We start from the raw sequence: 19,348 nt of genomic DNA on the forward strand, positions 1-19,348 counted from the left end.
ATTTTTATAGCAGAATAGACCAATTTCCTGATTTATTTTTAAATCAGGATTCATCACAAACAAGGAAAACTTTTTATTAATCTCTCCCTCTTTCTCTCAATTTTAGGAGTTTTTTTCCTAAAATTAATGTTGGTATTTTTCAAACAGAATTATATTTGAGGGAGGGTGCAAAAAGTACTCCCAGGCTCTTTCAGTGGTTCCGAGTGACAGGATCAGAGGCAATGAGTACAAAGTAGAACACAGTACATCTGACATCTGAACGTCAGAAGACACTTTTGCACTGTGGGGGTAGATGAGAACAGGCACAATTAGCCAGGAAGGTTGCGGACTTTCCATCCTTGATGATATTCAAGAGCTCTACTTGAAGAGGGGGATTGAACCAGACCCATCCAGTGGCTCCTTCCAACTTCAACCACTCCGTAATTCTGAAAATATAATCAAATACTATGCATGCAGCAAGTTTACAGTTCACTGCTAAGTAACAAATAACAGCATTTTACTAATCTTTATAACAATCTCTTACATGGTACCTTATTTCATTTATGGTTTGGGAAAATATAATCTAGTGAGTCTACACTCACACACACATACCTTTCAGAGTCATATGGAGTTTTCCAGAACTTCTAAACTACAATTTGGACTGTATTCTGGTTTTCAATTTTCACTTTTCCCTATCAACTAAGGCTTTATACTCTGACTTCTTGCGTTTAGAAGAGCTGTCTTCTGTTTTCTGATGTTGCAATGTTAATCAGTAAGGGGATTGTTTTAGGTGAAGGGGCAAGTACTTTCTTGTTAGGAGACTTCTTCAAAGAAGAAAGCAAATCTCTAAAATTATACAGAAGTACAAACATTACAATCTGCTGGGTTTTTTTAAATACAGGTAAAGTAAATACGTTTGGTTCTGGGTATGTCACTCTGAAATTTGTTTTTGTGTTGCTTGTACTCTTTGGTCAGACTGTTAATGAAGAGAGACATTCTTGCCTTATGATTTATACCTGTTAGCATTTATCTATTTCCTTATACTACTAGTAATATTTAATAATAAACCAGTTTATTAATTTGCATTTCTAGCACTTTTTTGAAGTCGAAAATTTAAATGGTTTCCTAAAGAATTAATTCCATTAAGATCCTTCTGGATTTTTCCCAGTTAAAAAAGTTTTCCTTATAGATCATGGATACACACATAGAAAGTATTTCTCAATAAGAAAAATATGGGTCTGTTGAATACTTTCTAATTTTGAGAGGTAAATTATTATTTTCTGAAGAAAATAATAAAGCTTGTTTGCTAGACATTATTTCTGCTGTTCAACTTGCTTTTCCTTCCGTGCAGTATTGCTCTGAGCAAAATCGCCTTCAAGAATTTGCAGTACCTCAACTGACTTGAGGAAAAAAAAAAGATTTTTTTTGAACAAAAAATGCTAAAGAAACAGGTCACTATGGTCTTACACAATGGATCCACCTGTAAAATTCTTAATTTTTTAACATGTTAATAAAACCAAAAAGACTAACTACTTCAATGACTTATTTTTCTATTTGAAGAAGTCTGAATTACTCTGATTCACCTGTTTCTTTCTGATTATTACAACCCCTGTATCTATGACATTCACGAATAAAGATATCTTTACTGCAAAATTTTGCTTTAATTTTTCTTGTTTTAGTGGGTTTTTGTGATAACAGTAAAAGTATAATGTATATTACAGTAATTTCACGATTATAAGCCGCACCATTTTGACTAAAATTTTGGTCCGAACCCAAAGTGCGGCTTATAATCAGGTGCGGCTTATATATGGACAAAGAACGAAAAGTTGCTGTTTTAGTTTGGAGGACAGGTGTCTGCTGAGAAAGGCAGGAACTTCTCTTTGAAATGGAGAATGTAAACCCCTTCTCCCCAAATTATTATAATTTGGAAATCAAGGAGCTTTCAGGCAAAAATACGGAAATTAGGAATAACAGTTCTTTACTAGGGAAATTAAAATAGAAATACAGTACTACAAAGAAACAAACTCCAAACCCTGACACAGTCAGAGTACAACCTGACACCCCGTCAGGCAGGGTGTTGGTAGCAGTCCCATTAAATGGTGACTGCATCCTCCTGCAGTGACAGATGTGGCTCAGTTGGAGCAGTGCTCCTGTACAAGGTGCAGTTTCCCTCTGGAGTTCCAGTGGTGATGTGGAGAAATCCGGTTTTCCTCTGGAGTCCAGTGGAGAAAGGGGCTCCCTTAGTGTCCCAAAACCTCTGTTTTTATCTTGGTAAGAAATGTTGGGCTCTTCCCCCTGGCTGGAGCAACTTTCAATGGGATACAGTAATGTTGTCAGTCCCACAGTGGGACTCAATGGCCATGAGCAGAAAATGAGTGGCTGGAGGAAGGATGGGTTGTGAAAAGATAAAGAACAATGCCCTGCCTGGTTTCAATGGATGGCCCATTAGCAGATTATCTGCCATTGAGATAAGGATCACTGTCCCCACCCTCAACAGATGGTGATAGAACAGATACCTTTTATCACACTCTGTATTGTAACATGCGGCTTATAATCAGGTGCGGCTTATATATGGACAAAAAACCAAAAAGTTGCTGAAACCCAGAAGTGCGGCTTATACTCAGTGCGGCTTATAATCATGAAATTACTGTAATAGGAAAGATTTTGCATTGTGTTTCACATTCAACTCCGCAAAGGTAACAGCAGCCCCAAGGACTTCTAAGAATCCAGGACAGGCTGGAATGTAGCTTGAAGCCCACCCTACCCTGATGGTTTGAATGCCTACAACCAATGCTGAAGCGTAGGACCTGAGTCACCTGCCAGGTATAAATAATTTGTTTGTAATTACTTGACCTAGAGAAAAGCTGTACATTTCAAATACCAGTGTTGACCTAAGAGAATGCCCACAGATGGTAAACCATATGTACTCCTCTAGCCATGACACTATATCCACTTGGGCCTCGCTGCAAATGTAACTGGGAAATGATAAATGGTAATCAAGCTTGTCATAGTGTGCCCAGAGTGTCCATAGTTGTTCATATGCATCATTACAATTGTTATAGAGATTTTTGACAGCAGGTTCTCACTCCCACCAGATATATTTATTGCACAGATCAGTTATGTTACCTGGTAGCTCAAGATAGATGCCTCAAAAGAGGGACCCAGAAAAACAAAATCCCTTGAAAATTATGCTCTTACAATCTAAACTCCCCATTCCTCATGCAACAGTCTGGACCAACAGCAGCATTAGGATCTGGGGTCTTCTCCCTCTTCATTGGTTTGCTCTTTCATTACCAAGGGGTCATCACGTGGCCATCTTCTCATAGGCTGCTTTCAGTGGGGGTTTCCATCAGTTCTGTAGTCCATGTTATAACAGGGTTGTTACACTTTATGGGCTGTTCACTCCAGCTATTAATTTTTAAGGAATATTTAAGCTACAGCTTAGTCTATTCTATTATTAGATCCCTCTTTGACTTAAACACAGCCATATAGTTCAAATTGAGTTCAACTTGCTTCCTAACTTTCTAGCTACTTATGTCAAGCAAGCACTTAGCTATTTTCAAGTAATATACAATTTTCCATAATGAGTCTGTCAAATTATGTCATAATCTCAAGAAGCAAAGACTTCCATCTACATATTTCTATGAGAGGTAATTTGGAAACAAAGAGCTGCAACTGCTCAATATGTAGTGCCCTCTTAGTTTCCTTTTTTCCACCTTAGTCTCTTAACACCCTAAGCAACAAACAATACAACAAAGATAGGCAGAAAAAAAAAAATCCCATCACTTTACTGCATGAAAGGTCTATTTCTTATACTGTAAAGCCTTATTGATAATACTTTATAATCTATCTAATCTTAGACCTTCTTTGAATATGGAAGACTAGTTGCACAAAAATTAACATTTTCTTAAATGTATAAATGACAGTTCTATGACTTCCAAAGTGACAGAATTTTATAAATATATTTTTATTCTTTTATGAGGATAGATTTTTCTTAACCACTGCTGAGCTATACAAAGGAACAGTATCCTCAGATGTTAACACTCCATGTAAAACGCGGAAGCACTTCTAGCTTATCAAGATAAAAATAAGCTGAAATTACTCATATAATGTATGTGAATAAAATTACTCCTAATCAAAATGAACTGCCCACATGAAAAGCCCAAATCAACAATACAAAAAATTGAACTAAAATTAACTCTGACAGCTATCCTTTTTTTTCTAGAGAGCATAAATATTTAGTGCAGTAAACAGCTAAATATGAGCATGTCTTCACAATGACACTGTTTGAATCTAACTTTCCTCTCTAGTCATTCTGAATTTTATCACTGGGAGTTTAGAGGAAATTATGCTACACTCTGCAAAAACTTTTATTTTAAACTCTTCCATTTTCCCACATTCTAAATAAATATTTCATGTTAGCAAGACTTAAACACTTCATTTTGCATTTTGAAATGTGTCTCTGCTTCTTTGCTTTAGTGTTACAATTATTAATCTAGTACTGAAATTAGTCCTTAATCACAGAATCATTTAGGTGGGAAAAGATCTCTGAGATCACTGAGTCCCAGCTTTGACCAGTCACTCTCCTGTCAGCTATACCACGGCCCTAAGTGCCACTTCAGGCTGTCTCTTGACCACCTCCCAGGGCAAGCCATTTTAATGCTTAACAACCCTTTCCATGAAGAAATTCTTCCTGATACCCAATCTAAACCTCCCTAAGTTGTGAAATGATGCAGAATATTTGGAGTAACCAATATTTGTTCAGGAGGAAATTTTCTCATCTTATTCTTGCAGTTTGAATTGTGTCAGGTAATGTATCGTGTATTCTGTTTCTGTTCAATATAAACAAATCCCCTGTCCCTAAATTATTTTTTAATTTATTAATCTAAAGTATTATTTCTTCAGATCTGGTATAAAATTTTTAAACCTTGCCCTCAATTAAACCAATACCAAAAGTTGTACTAACTGTGACAGACTAAGCATTGCACCATAAGAACTGCATGATATTGTACATGGATATATTAACCTTCATCAATATAATAACCTTCAACAAGTTCTATAAACAAATAAATATACTTTTATATATATATATGCATTCTATTTATATTATCTGCATACATATCTTTTAATGTGTTTTCATTATGTATACACTCACACAAATAAGAAATTTGCAGAACAAAATAGAATTAAACAATTTACAAAACTCTGGATGTTTTAAGGACTTCTACATTTTAGGAAGAGAAGAATAAAAATAAAGAAAAAAAGAAAAAACAAAGCCCTATAATCCTAATCTAATTGAAGATTAGAATCAAACAGAGAAGGAGAAGACAAAGAAACAAAGTAAGGAAAAGACAAGTTTAAAAAACAGACTCTTCTTGAAACTGGGATTTCCAGACTTTTACTCCTGGGCAAAATGAAATGAAGTCCTGGTTTGACAATGTCCAAGTTGGAAGACTGCAGTGAGTGCCTTTTTATTCTGACAGAGGGAGAACACGAGTGAGCAGCCCCCAAGGCGGCGAGCAGCAGGTCCAGCGCTCAGCTCCTGCCTTTGTGCCAAGCCAGAGGCCTGAGTGCCAGCACAGGGCTTCCCTCCAGCTTCCTCTGCTCAAAGTGGGTTATGGTTGTGTGGCTCCCTGCCTTGTAGGCTTATGTTCATTTTGTTTTTTCCTCTGCAAGCAGAGAATGAAAGTGACAAGACCATTCCAGGAGGGCAGCCAAGAAGATGTCAGTGTGTTTTTCCTAGCTGGGCATAAAAGTGATGGTAATGATATGATGATTTTTCGGCTCTGAAAATTTCCCATGCACACTTTGTTCATAAAGAGGCATTTTCTGCTTTAAAAAAACGTGTCAGTGGACAAAAAAAGGGTAAATTAAAGATTTTGAAGTACAGAGACAAGCAGTTCTTCCCTACGTGAATTAAATATTAAAGAAATTACTGCAAGTCCTTGTGTTTTAAAGAACTCAGACCTCACACTGCTAGGCTTTGTTGTTTTTTAAGGGAAAATAATTGCCATATTTGCTGTCCTCATTATAGCAGGCAACTAAATTGCATGATGAAGACATACTTATAAAATAAATAATCATTTAACAATCACAGACATCCTGGACTGCATTTTCCTAGTATGTCCAGCACCCCAGGTTTTTCTTGAAAACAACCTTTTACATTGGCCAAGACAATTCACATAATGGGCATCATTGCTGTGCAGCTTTAGCCCTTGGAGCCACTTTGAGTTCTGTAGACAGAAATTTCCCCTAAGAAGGGAAATACAACTCATTTGCTGGTTTTCAGACTTACATAAAACCAGTGCTAAAATAGGGTGAAAATGGCTCTCGGTATTTGTCAGGAGACAAAAGTCTAAGCAACATATCAGTTATTTCTTTCATCTTCTTTTCCCTTGCCATTTAACTAAGTTCAGAAATGGCTTCTCTTATGCTTTTTTGAACTCAAATTGATAGCAATTCTTCCATGTGTTTTTCATTGCATAACTATGTTTAAAGCACACCTCAGTTAGCTTTGTCAAGGGCATTTCAAGCAATAAAAAAAGATATCCGCTGGTTTTGGAAACAATTATGTTTAGTTTCAGTATTCTTTAATATTAGTTTTATTTTCCTTAATCATAACTCCATGTTAATTTTTAATTTTCCCCTGCCAATTACCACTGTGCTGAAATTGGAAATGACAATTATAGGACTAAGGAATTTGTCTTCATTCCATATGTTCTCCATATCCTCAATGCATTTAATTATCCTATTATGTACTAGCTATTGACTTATTTAACAGTGTTTATTTATGCATTTGTAAGATATTTCTCTTAATTTCTGTTCTGTGTTCTGATTAGTGTTAACACAATATTTTGTAGAAATACATTTTTATTGATTCACAGTCTTTTCAAAGATAGACATTTTGGCTTTGAAGACCCCTCATTCACTGTCCGTTATAATGGTTATTTCCTATGCACTCTCCCATTTATCCCTATTTTGTGACAGAATGCCGCTTTGCTGGAATACACAGTGTAATTTACTAAAAATATATATTTTAATCACATTTCCATGTATTAATATACATTTCAGGACATAAAACATTGTGGTATACATACCAGTTAATGAAGTTTAGAATAATCACCTATCCACTTTTATAAACCTTCCGGTCTTCCTTTTTAACTCAGATCTACTTTATTTTCTGGAGAGAATGACACTGGCATATTCACATGCATTACCTTACCGATGTTACCAGTGTAACAGTACAAAAGAATGCAGGCATAATGGTCATGGATTCCATTTTGGTAAGCAATGAGATAAGTCAGATAGATATCACAGTGGCCCATCAAAGGGGAAGGGTGGCTTTACAGTAATCAACTTTTAGGAAGAGATAATAAAAATAAGGTAAGACAGTTGCACTGAAATGTTTCAATTCATTGTTTCAGGCTAGGGAATTTTCAGGTGTAAAAATTCACAAAATACTCAAGTGACATACAAAGGCTAAAATAAAATTTCTGCTTTGAATCAGATAGAACAGGTACTGGTATATGGTCCCACTCCTTAAAAATTGAGCACAATCTCCATAATGTAGAATTCATCTTCCATTTAGCTGTTTATAGAGAAAGGAAGATATGCTAAAGAAGAATTTGACATTTTAAAAGAGGCTGATGCTATAACTTGATGAGCAAGAATCTTGCCTGCTATGTGGGATGGAGTCTGTGGGAGCCTAATCTGTCATAAACAAGCAGATTGGTTACTCCCACATCCAAGTAAAATGTTCTAGCCAGTGGGTTATTGTCTAGGCATTGGGTAGGCTGAGAGAGTATCTATCATAACCTTCTCACAAAGAAAAATACGTTCTCTAAAAGTATCATTTTAATTCTACATCAGAAAAGTAATAAAATATTTTGAAACTATATTATTTAACTTTTCTTTTATGAAACTGAAAAATATTTTTCTGATCAGGGATAGAAAATACAGTAATTTCACGAATACAAACCACAGTAATTAGACAAAAATTTTGATGGAAACCCGGAAGTGCGGCTAATATTTGGGTGCGGCTAATCTATGAACAAAAATGTGATATCTACCCTTACCTAGTATCATGCTGGTCCAGTCCCGAGCCAAAACAGTCTGAAATCCATGGTTTCCCGTTGTTCCGACGATGAACCAATCAGAGAACAGCTTATTGCCTGCCTGTGGATGGTGGCGTTACTGAGGGGCGGGAGTTGTTATCGGGGTGAGTTACCTCGGCGAGTTACCTCGGCAGTTCAATAAAAGTGTGTGATATTTCTCTGTGCTTTTTAAAGTGTTTTCAGTCTTGTGCGGCTACGGGGCTGGCTGGGTTCGCAGGGAGAGGGCTGGGGGAGCCGCTCAGCCCGCAGGGAGAGGGGTAGAACGGCCACTTGGCTCACAGGGAGAGGGCTACAGCGGGGCCGCTCGGCCACGGGGCTGCGAGGGCCAGAGCGGCCGCTCCTGTGCCAGTACGGAGATGTGGCTCCACTCGGAGCTCAGCTGCCTGCCCGCGTGGCTGAGCGGCTGTTTAAAGGCAACGCGGATCCATTGGGAATGCTCGCAAAATGACCACACTATTGTTCCTGTCTTTTTCGGCTTGTAAATAAAGGGTGTGTCTTTTTTCACTTGGAAACAATGTTTCCGAGGTCGGCAGTAAGCCAGTAAGCCCCGGCGATCCCGCGATTGTGTTACTAAATGACGACTTTGTGAAAGTTCACGGTGAACTAAAGTGAGGCTAATATTCCGGGTGCGGCTTATTTATTGACAAAGACATCAATGTTGCCAACACACCGGATATGCGGCTTATACTCCGTGCGGCTTGTATTCGTGAATTTACTGTAATACAATTCTCATATTCTTTCCACAGTTTTTCAATTGTGGAACTGAGTGAAAAATGATCTAGGTTACTAAAGTTTATTTCAGGAAGAACCACCAAGAAATACAGGTAGAAATAAAAAATCCAACCAAATAACCAAAAAACAGTTCTGCTGGCACTGCTTCCATCTGCAGGCAAAGGGAAAAATATCTCGAGTGGGCACTTAATTTTAAGTGCATCTATCTAAATATAGAGAGATACATTTCTATAAAGCATATATTAAAAAAAAAATCCACAAATGGGTATTTCTATAACCTAATATGCATGAGAAAATAGTAGAAATCAGTAGAGAAATCACGCTTGAAGTTTATTCTAGTTAAATCAAATGATTGATTTACTTTAGCACTAATGATAATCATACCACCATCTGTGAGTTTTCACCATTGTAATTAGACAGCATCATACTTTAATCAGATATGATTCTGTTTATATTAACAAATAATATGACACAATATCATAGAGTGGAATAGTTATTTCAGAGGACAACACATCCACACTATATTTTTTAACATTTTTACCTCAGTTTAGCTATAGTCTGCTCCTGTGGTCTAGATGACCATAAAAAGCTGGAATACATTAGATGGTGTTCAAGGCATTTTTCAGTCTAGCCTCATTTAAAAAAAGAAACTGGTTTACACCTTCAACAAGAGCAGCTTTGTGAAGCCAAAACACAGACTGCAAGGACTGCAGGGAGATGAACTCGGAAAATGTATCCATCCTTCATAAAAGACAATCATAGATGTACTCAAGATAAGTAAAGAAGGATGACATTACTTTAGTCCCTAAGTTAAATGTTTCCTCATATTTAGAGAAATACTGTGTTTAGTGAAAATATAGGACAAACTTGTTGCTGAGATAAGTAACTCAATGATTTATCCTCAATTTTTGGAATTCTTGAACTCTTTAGAGAAGGAAAATCCACCAGATCTGCAGAGGGGAACACTAACATAGCAGAAACGATGCCATGTGGAAATGTTTTTTTTTTCCCCATCACTCAGTTGGAGTGGGATTTAAAACTAAAATAAAAATATTATGAAGTATCTGCTTTTGAAGTGAATCTTCCCATCATTCCCATTTACTGTGTACCAGTTCACCTTTGCAGAGCAGTTTCAGAGTTTGAGAATTTTCTCAGTTGAAATTGCATTGAAAGTGTCTGAGACCGAACTGGCTGAAGAATTACGGTTATCAGTACTTAGCTATATGTATTTTGTCATAAGAAGATGTGAAATGGTAAACTGATAAAACTCTTCCACTACCCAGGGCTGAAGTAAAAGAAGTTGAAGGAAAGCCAAGGCCCCAAGGCCACCATTATAAACTTTAAAAATAAGTAACTGGTGGAGATACTCAGCAGTTAAAAAACAAAAACAAAATAAAACAAAACAAACCCAAACAAAAACCACAAACAGTACTTTATTTATGGATATTTTTCAATGACATCTAAAATTTTGTCTTATAAATGAAAAAGCATTAGTAACAGCGAGAAAAATACTGCTCAGCTGTTTAAAAACTCGTTTCACCTGTCATGTTGTTTTGTGACACCAGTTGTAAGTGGGCATTCATCTGTATCACCCAATCGACTTCCCTTTTTTCTTTCTTATTCCACACATCTCTTTGGCATGTGTGATAAATTTACTTGTCTGTCCTTATTCAAACATATCTTGAAGAATGTATTTTGTCTTTCAGCCTATAATAAAAGCTTCAAAAAGATCAAATTCTCTAGCCTACAAAATATATTTATATAATGATACTTGTGCTATATATTCTGTTTCTAATGTACCCTTAAGTTTTTGGTTATTGTAGAATTTGAGGATGTGGTACAAAATTGCATATATTAAATTTTAAAATAACTTTGCTAGGAAGGTATTATGCCTACTATGCAGAAAGTGGTGGTACAATCTTGAATAGGATTTCTGTGACAAGATTCTATGGCAGAACATAATCTAAATCAGGAAAGTATTGATAATACCATAAAGGTTTATGTACTTCACATTCTGTGTGCTCCATTGAAGTCTAATAATTCCTGAAAACTCAGCTTTCTTTAACAGATTGATACCTTTTTACTGATAGACGTAGATAACTTGATAATTATACTGGCAAAAATACACTCTTTGAGATAGGTTTCATATTCTGAAGCATAGTCATGATATGTTACACTATTCCTACACTGTCCTGGATGTTAGCAGCCTTTGTTTGTATTTGCTTGGAGTATGTAAAGAAAGTTTTGTTATAGACCCATTTATTCAATTTCCTTTTTGTGGAAAGGATCTGTTTAAACCCTAGATCTGAGGTGGAGTCGAGTTATTCAATATTTAGAGCGATAAGAGAAACCAATGAGCTTAAATTTAACAAAAAAATTTCAGACTGGATGTAGGGAACACTTCTTTCCCCATGCAATAGCTCAGCAGTGGTGCCAGTGACCCTTCTAGAAAGGCTGTGTAGTCTCTGCCTTCATGGTGTCAAAGACCCAAGAGGTTAAAGCCCTGAGCAGCCTGGTCTGAACCATAACTGGCAGCTTTGAGCAGGAGGGTGAATTCAAGATATCCTGATCACTTCAAGCCCAAATTATTCCATGGTTCAGAGTTTTTGCATTGTTTTAAAGTCACATAATTGAAATTAAACAGTATATGTATCCTTTAAATTAAGGCATGAGTAGAAGGCTTGTATGGAAGTAAACATACTAAATGCATCCTCTATTTCTTAAGAAACAGAACTGATCGGAAAGCTAGGTTTGTTGTGGAAAGGTCTGATTTGGGATGCTGCTGATACAGTTTGGACAAAGCAACATGAGAATAAATGAACACCAGTTGCAAACCACCACTAAGAATTTGAATTATTTTCAAGACAATAGTAAAAAACTGATTATGAGGCCACCGAAGAGTCCTTCAGCTATCTATATATCTTTATTGGCTATGAGACCTGATTTCTTCTTCTATCTTAACATATCAGCAAGAAAAAAATAACCAACTATTAAGGAGAAAAGATTTCCTTTTCATTATTTATGCCTATTCTAATGAAAATAGGTGCCAAAACCATTTGGTTTAATCAGCTAGAATCATTGTTACTCATACAGTATTGAAGTGCACTGAGAACGATGTGTCCAAATAAGGTGGCATTTTAATATCAACATGATGTAGAAACAATGCTGAAAATGTCTGCAACGAAAGTGGTAAAGACTAACTGAAGAAATTAGCTCTTCACAGCGCCTAAAAGTTTTAAAAAAAGACTAAATGAGGGATGGAGGAGCAAAAAATAAACAGATAAAAAAAAACCCAAAAACAAACCAACAGTGAAAAAGCAAAAAAGCAGATCAATAGCCTTATCATCAAGAAGCAACAGAAGGAATGAGAAAAAAATAAAATAAAAAAACTTGACTCTCTGTGAAGACATACCAGATATATCCAAATCCAACTTGGACATAGTTCTGCTTAGTTATAGTAGGCATAAGGTAAGTGACAAAGAAATTACACATCCAGAGGCCTAGACTGCCATGCATTCATATTTCAAAGTGGAATTATTCAGCCCTCTTTAAGGGATTTCAATTTCCTCTGAGAACCTACTATTCCAGCTGGTGAGTAAGGGTATTTACTCAGCTAATTGGTGAGCAGCAGCAGCAGCAGCAGCCATCATTTGATGACAAACACTTGTTAAGGTGTAGAACAAGAAAAAAAAGGTCTGAGTTTCAACAATTAAAGCACACATATTCAAATTTAATGAGTAAAAACCATTTCCAAAAAAATTGAAAAAGTTCTATACTACATAGAAAAGGAAGTTTTTATCTTCTCACTGATGGCTTTTACAATTTAGTGAGCATCTGGAATAGCTGATATATATTATTAATCTTCTTGGGAGCATAGAGATGTGCAGCCTTATAAAAGTGAACTTTGTAAATTATGGTGAATATTGTTTGTGTTGACAAAATACAATTATGCAATCCTAAATGTTGGATTCACAGAAGTACTTTGTATTTTTTCAAGTTTGTGTTTGTGTGTTAGTTTTTTGTGAGCTATTAAAGATCTTCATTAAATATAGACTACTAGTCTGTTAAATAGAACACAAGTGATGCCATCTGTGCTCTGCAGATGTCAACAAAAGGACTCTGCTTTGTGAGACTATCTCTGGAATATCTCAAAGTTGAGGGAAAGAAATCCTGTATTCTACTTTTATAGACTGCTCTTTGCTTTCCCTCTGAAGCTCATGAAATAGGATCCTTTTCTTGACAAAGTTTGCTCTAGGTATAGGTATTTTACTTAATGACCAGTAATGACACTGCTAAGGAAAAAAGTTAGAAAATTATCCAGTCTATTCTGGGGTTGAATTTGCCTGAGTTGGATTCCTAACAGCAAATTGTTGAATTCTGAACTAATCACTGGCTGCTCCATTTTATTTAGTGAAGAAAGATAGATAATCCAGGAGAGATTCTTCTTGGTTTAAGATAACCGTCTAAATTTAGTGAGACGGATTGTTCTTTGCAGGTGTCTATTTATTTTCACTAAGCTGCAGAAAGTACCCAGGGTTATTATTTTAGCCAAAGATAACTAATTGTTTGATGTCTAAACTTAGGTAAGATAAATTCTATCTGTAATGCCTTTTCATTTATTTACTTTACATTTTGGTGTAAATATTTTTGTATAAATGAGAAAAAAAAAAACCATTGTAATCTGTGACATAAATTCTATGAAGGCACTGAGAATCTTGCATTTGCTGTCTGTGAGATTTGGATTAGACAAATAATTTCCTGCTTTGATGGAACCTCTGGAGAATTCTCAATAATCTAATTATATGTGGAGTTTGTAGGCTCTACACATTCTCTCCTCAAATCCATCTTTTCCTTTATGTACATGCCAAGTGTAGACTCTAGAGATGATATTCAACCATGCAGTTTTAGCTGCCTTACAATCATGTGGACTAAGCTAGTCATCCAGGCTTATTCAGTATCAATGCAGGAACATGTTCATGCCCAGAGGGCAGCCCCTCTTGGATAAGAGCCCTAGGGATAATTTGCCTTCTGTAAGTGCCTGCCTTATTACACAATAGAAGCAGGGCAAACAATCTACATTATTTTTCATAGCTTCACAGATGCTTAATAGATAAATAGAAGAGGCAGACTGGTTCATTCTCAGTGTTAGAAAATGAAATATTGTGTTAGAGTTCAAACTGAAGTGAGACTGCAACCTTAAATCAAACTGATGGTGGGTGAACTTTTTTTTAAAAAAAATCTGATACTTTTTTTTTAAAAAATCTTTTTACTACCAAGAAAATAATACTGAATTTTCATGATATTTTCACTATTTGATTGAAAAATACAGCAAAAGTAAGAGCAAATTGCCAGCTACAGGAATATTCTGAAATACCTCCATTGAGTTACTTCATAGATAGCTTACATTCAGGTGATTATTCACCTAACTTAACATCTCAACATCTCTTGTTTTTGTAGTTGCTATGAATGAAGGTAGAAGTAGTGCAGCAATATTGTTAGCTGAACATTTTCAGTGCGGCACTTGAGTGATTGCTTGGCTTTTCAACAAATTGTGAAAATTCTTCTGCTTCAAGTCCATCAACAAGAGTAAAAACCCTCATAATAATAAAATAAATACAATTAAAGCTTTATTTGCAAAAAGCCAAAATAAGCCTGGGTAAAATTAAAGAGATTTGTTCTGTTTTCATAATAATCTTGGTCACTTATTCTACTGATGGAAGCATTTTCAGCAGATGTCATGCTGATAAATGATTACTTAGTAAAGATTACTTAATAGAAATTCTCTCATACTGCTGCCTTTCACTCTTCGGATATAAGAAATGCTGTCTTGATAGAAGTAGATGATTTCTGTTTTTTATTGCTGAATAAAGTAGTACTTCCTCGTGTCCTTGACAGTTGTTTTACGTGAAATTAGGTCTTGCACAGTGTGTACTTTAGCTCATAGGGTTGACCCTTAAAAACTGGTTAGAACTGGTCCCCTGGACTTGACTGTTTCCAACACCGAAGAAGCTATTGAAGCTATTCTTGGCAGTTTGTAAAAGCTCACTCTGTCCTTATCTCACCAGCCTTTCTACTTGGGTTTTTATAACATGTTTTTGTATGGGTGCTACATAATCACAGTCTGGTGTGTGTTTGCCTAGTTAACTGTCTGACTATTTGCACCTCAAACAACTGCTGCACAACTAGACCATTTCAATCACATTCTCCTTTAAATTTGGCAAACTCCTAGTCTTCAAAAAGTTATTAAGTTTCTGTACTTTTTTGTGAAAGATGACAACAAAATAAAGGATATACTCCCAGCTGAGCTGTTCTTGAGAGAAAAGCTGCAGTAAAAACACAGCCTTTATTCAATGTCATATAATCCACACAGAAAAGAAATCATGAACACTTCAGATAAAGAGAAAGCTTTAGATTGGACTCCTCTTAGGCATGAGCAAAAGGATCAAATCCATGGAAACCAGGATTCATTAGCTGAGCACTCACAAAATTACTTTTTCTTTTTTTCTCCTGGTTTTCTCATTATGTCCTTGGACTTCAGTTTGAGTGGTTTTATTTTTTGATTGTGCATAGGTTTTATTTGGATTTGTTCTTTTTGGTTTTCCTTTCTAGTTTTCCTACTCTACCACTATTTAAATGGTGCTTTGCTTTTTCCAGCATGAAGCTTAGTACTCCTCCAAGTAAGTGGGAATTTTTTCCAGATATAAAATACATTATTATAAAGCATATTTTTAGCTCAAATGAGCCATTTCCCCTATTAATTAATTTATACATATATGACACTTATATGTACATGGATCTAGGGTCTTACTATGTATTATACTGTGATCTCACATTTCTGAGTCAAAAGAATGGAGTATTAAATGAAGAATTAGTAAAAACTGAACAGTGCTTAATCAGTATATCCATTAACTTTCTTTCAAAAACCAGATTTCCTGGGAGAATGGGGAGGCAAAATTGTTGTGATTATTTTTTTATTAAAATTCATATTTTACCATAGGAAACATGATTTTGAGAAATACTGTGATTTCTTGATTGGAGAATGTAAGGAAAAATGTGCTTAAATTCAAAGTTTCAAAGAAAAAAATAATCTTAAAATATTGCTTCAAACTAATTTTGAAATTAAGTGCCATTTCTAAAATTATTTTAGTAATAAAATATATAATGACATAAAAATGTCGTTTGGAGAGAAATTTCAAAATGTCGTATTTCAAGATTAGGAATAAAAACTCCTTGGAAAATTTGCACATTTCATGCAATGGAAGCTAATTTTTAATTATTACAACTTTTTGATTTTTTTTTTTAATAATTCAAATATTTCTAGAAAATGACCCAATTTTTGAAAGAAATCACCTAATTATGAAACAGAAATGAATTTTCAAAAGATCTTGTAGCCTATTTCCTTATCCTGCCACAGGATAGCTGAAGGTATATTGCCCCTGAAAGTAATTTTGATGGTGTTTTTACAAACATGTTAAAGGAGAAGAATTTAAATTGTTAAAATACTCAAAGTCAAATATTAAAGGATAAGCTGGCAGAAAAAATGTTTTAAGTCTAAGAACACATAGAGATAAAAATGGTAGGACACAATTCAGTTTTGAAAAGTTAATTTATCTGGGCTTTAAAGGGACTATATAGAGGAATAATTCTCAGAGAATGTAAAAAAGGAGTTCTCCTAAAATATAACATAGATAACTTCCTGAAATAAAAAATCTTCCATTCAGAAGGATCATATCACTTCTCCAGTCCAAATCTCTTTATCCCATGGATGTAGCTGTACTAGAGCAGCTCCAGGGCTGATTGTTCATCCAGGAATATCACCTGGGTTTTACCTGACTGCCATGACTTTTCAAATATCACAGAGAGTGGTTTGACAACTACATCAGCCAATTCTTTCAGGACTTTGGGCTGCATCTCATGGAGTCCCGCAGATTCATATATGTTCAGCTTCCTGATGTTGTCTTACACAGGAGGGACTTTACTCCATCCTCCAGTCAACCCACATATACATCAGAAGCATTAATTAATTGCACTTAATTTTGTACTGGACAGCCTGTAAGAGGAGTTTAGAGAAGGCACCTTCTTTAATTTGTTTACTGACTCAAAGTAAACAATTTGAAAATCAGAGAGTTCTTTTTTCCTGTTACTAGAGAAATCAAAATTAAATTATTTCCAGATTTTGCAAGAACTCAGGGAAAACCACCAAAATTTCTGGCTAGCCTATATAATTTTTTGTTTCTAATTTGAAAAAAGTACCTAGTTTTGCCTAATGGCACTTTCATAGGAGTCAGTGATAGTGAAAAAAGGGCAGTCAAACTGCCTAAAAAAATTTAGCGGATTATCACCCTCTACTTCTGCCAGTCTACCTTGTACTTTTTAGCATATTATGCAATCCTAAGCAATTTTCAGTATTGGAGATCATCAAAGTATGCAGCACATAGTATGCAGCAAACTTTCATCAAGCCTGAACCACTTCTTCCCTCAGGTAGTTTTGAAAAATTTGTTTATCCATCATATTATAGTCATAAATTCTTTTGTAAATGCTATTAATTTTAACATATTTATACATATGATTAGAATTAGACAAGCAACTTGCTTAAAAAAAACAGCTAAGACAAATTGTAGATCATCCTTCACATATATCCCTTACATGTGGATTGCCAGCCAAATTCAGACTATGATACTTTGCTTTATTTATCAATCTTTTTTTAAAGATTAAACTTTCTTTACTATCTTTATTGGAATTCATTAGGTCAGCTTGTGAATTTTCTACTGGTCACATAATACTGATTCATGTGCTCAGTGAATGGATGGTCTTCTAAATTACCTTTTTTTTTTTCCTTCAAAACTAATTTCACTTTGTGATTTAACTACTTCTCCTAGTCATCAGAAAAAGGAAATCTTAATGCTCATACAAAATGCATTTAAATCAAACAATTGTTCATGAATAAAAGAGGCCATTAAACAGTTGAGTCAAATCCCATGTTCTAATTTGGTAAGCTGTGTCTGGATCAAGAGAGTATACTATTTTCTAATGTCTTAACTATAGCTTTCATTGAAAAATAACTAAAAATAAAGTGTGAAATCACCAGTGTTATATTATCACTTGGATGATAATATGGTTCTGAGATACAGAAAATATTGCAATTTATTGTTGAGCTATAATCCCAGTACACTACATTAACTGTGAACTCAGCCCTCTTCTCTGCAGGAAAAACCTGTCCTATTAAGACTCTGCCTGATTGTCTGGTTTTACTCCTACATTTCCAAACACAGTCTTGTAGAGTAACTATCTAAGAGATGAGAAGACTGTTGAGATTGTTTCTATTATATTACTTCTATTCAATGTAGGTTTTCTGAAGTGAAGTGGCTTTCAGAATTAGCTACTGTTCCTTTGAATATGGGGCAATGACATAGTCTAAAGCCTAAAAAACTGTTTTGATGATTAATATAAACATAATTACTCTCAAAGCAGAGTGCTTTCTCAGCCTATTGTTGTATTGAAGAAGTTAAGCAACTAAGACATTCAGAGTGGTTCATAATACTTTATACATGACTTTTGTCAGCTTTATTACAGTGTGTGCTGTAAATCCTTTGGCATAGCCATGGTCTACTAGGCCCATAATCTCATTTCTGAAATGCCTCTAAATATGTATTTACATGAGAGCATAATAGCTCCAAAGAAGCAATTATGACCAAGAAGGTTAACAACCCATGTTTAAAAAGTCCAGAAATTGTTACATTCCTCTCAGTTAATGCAGATGTTTGGTTTCTATAAAGTAACTAATTTTATTCTCCATCAACCATTCTTTTAAATTAACTTCTCATTGAATTAGTACAACAGCATGTTAGATTCAAGGGTCAAGGGATGTCATCCTAGTTGCAGCTGAAGGTAATGAAAAAATCTCAACTAAATTTTATTAAAACGGAGCAAAATGTGAACAAGATTAATTTATAGTGGGGGAAAAACATATGTAAATCAAAGACAATCAGAAATAGAGGTTTTTAGCTTTTTTTTTTTTTTTTTTTTAAACACCCCAAAGGAAGCTGGAGAACAGAGGGATTTCAAGAAAACTACATCTCAGAAAACTGCATATATAGGAGTGTCATACTGTAAAGTAAGAATGGTTGTTTCAGCAGGACTGTTGATAAGAAACAGAATCATGGAATCATAGAATTGTTTGGATTGGAAAGGATCTAAGGATAATCTAGCTCCAGCCTCCCTGCCAGGAAGAGGGACTCCTTTCAGAAGACAAGGTTGCTCAAAGCCCCATCCAGCCTGGTCTTGGAGACTTCCAGAGACTGGGCATCCACAACTTCTCTGGGCACTTTTCCACTGCCTCATCACTCTCACAGCAAATAATTTATTTTTGTTATCTAATCTAATCCTACCCTCTTTCAGTTTGAATTCATTCCCCCTTGTCCTGCCATTGCATGCTCCTGCAAATCTATAACTTTCCATCTTTTTGTGCCTTACTTCTTTTAAGATTGTAAAAAAACAGCAACTAAACATTCAAAAATTAAAA

This window comes from Catharus ustulatus, chromosome 3 (assembly GCF_009819885.2).
Source record: "Catharus ustulatus isolate bCatUst1 chromosome 3, bCatUst1.pri.v2, whole genome shotgun sequence".
NCBI classification, from domain to species: domain Eukaryota; kingdom Metazoa; phylum Chordata; class Aves; order Passeriformes; family Turdidae; genus Catharus; species Catharus ustulatus.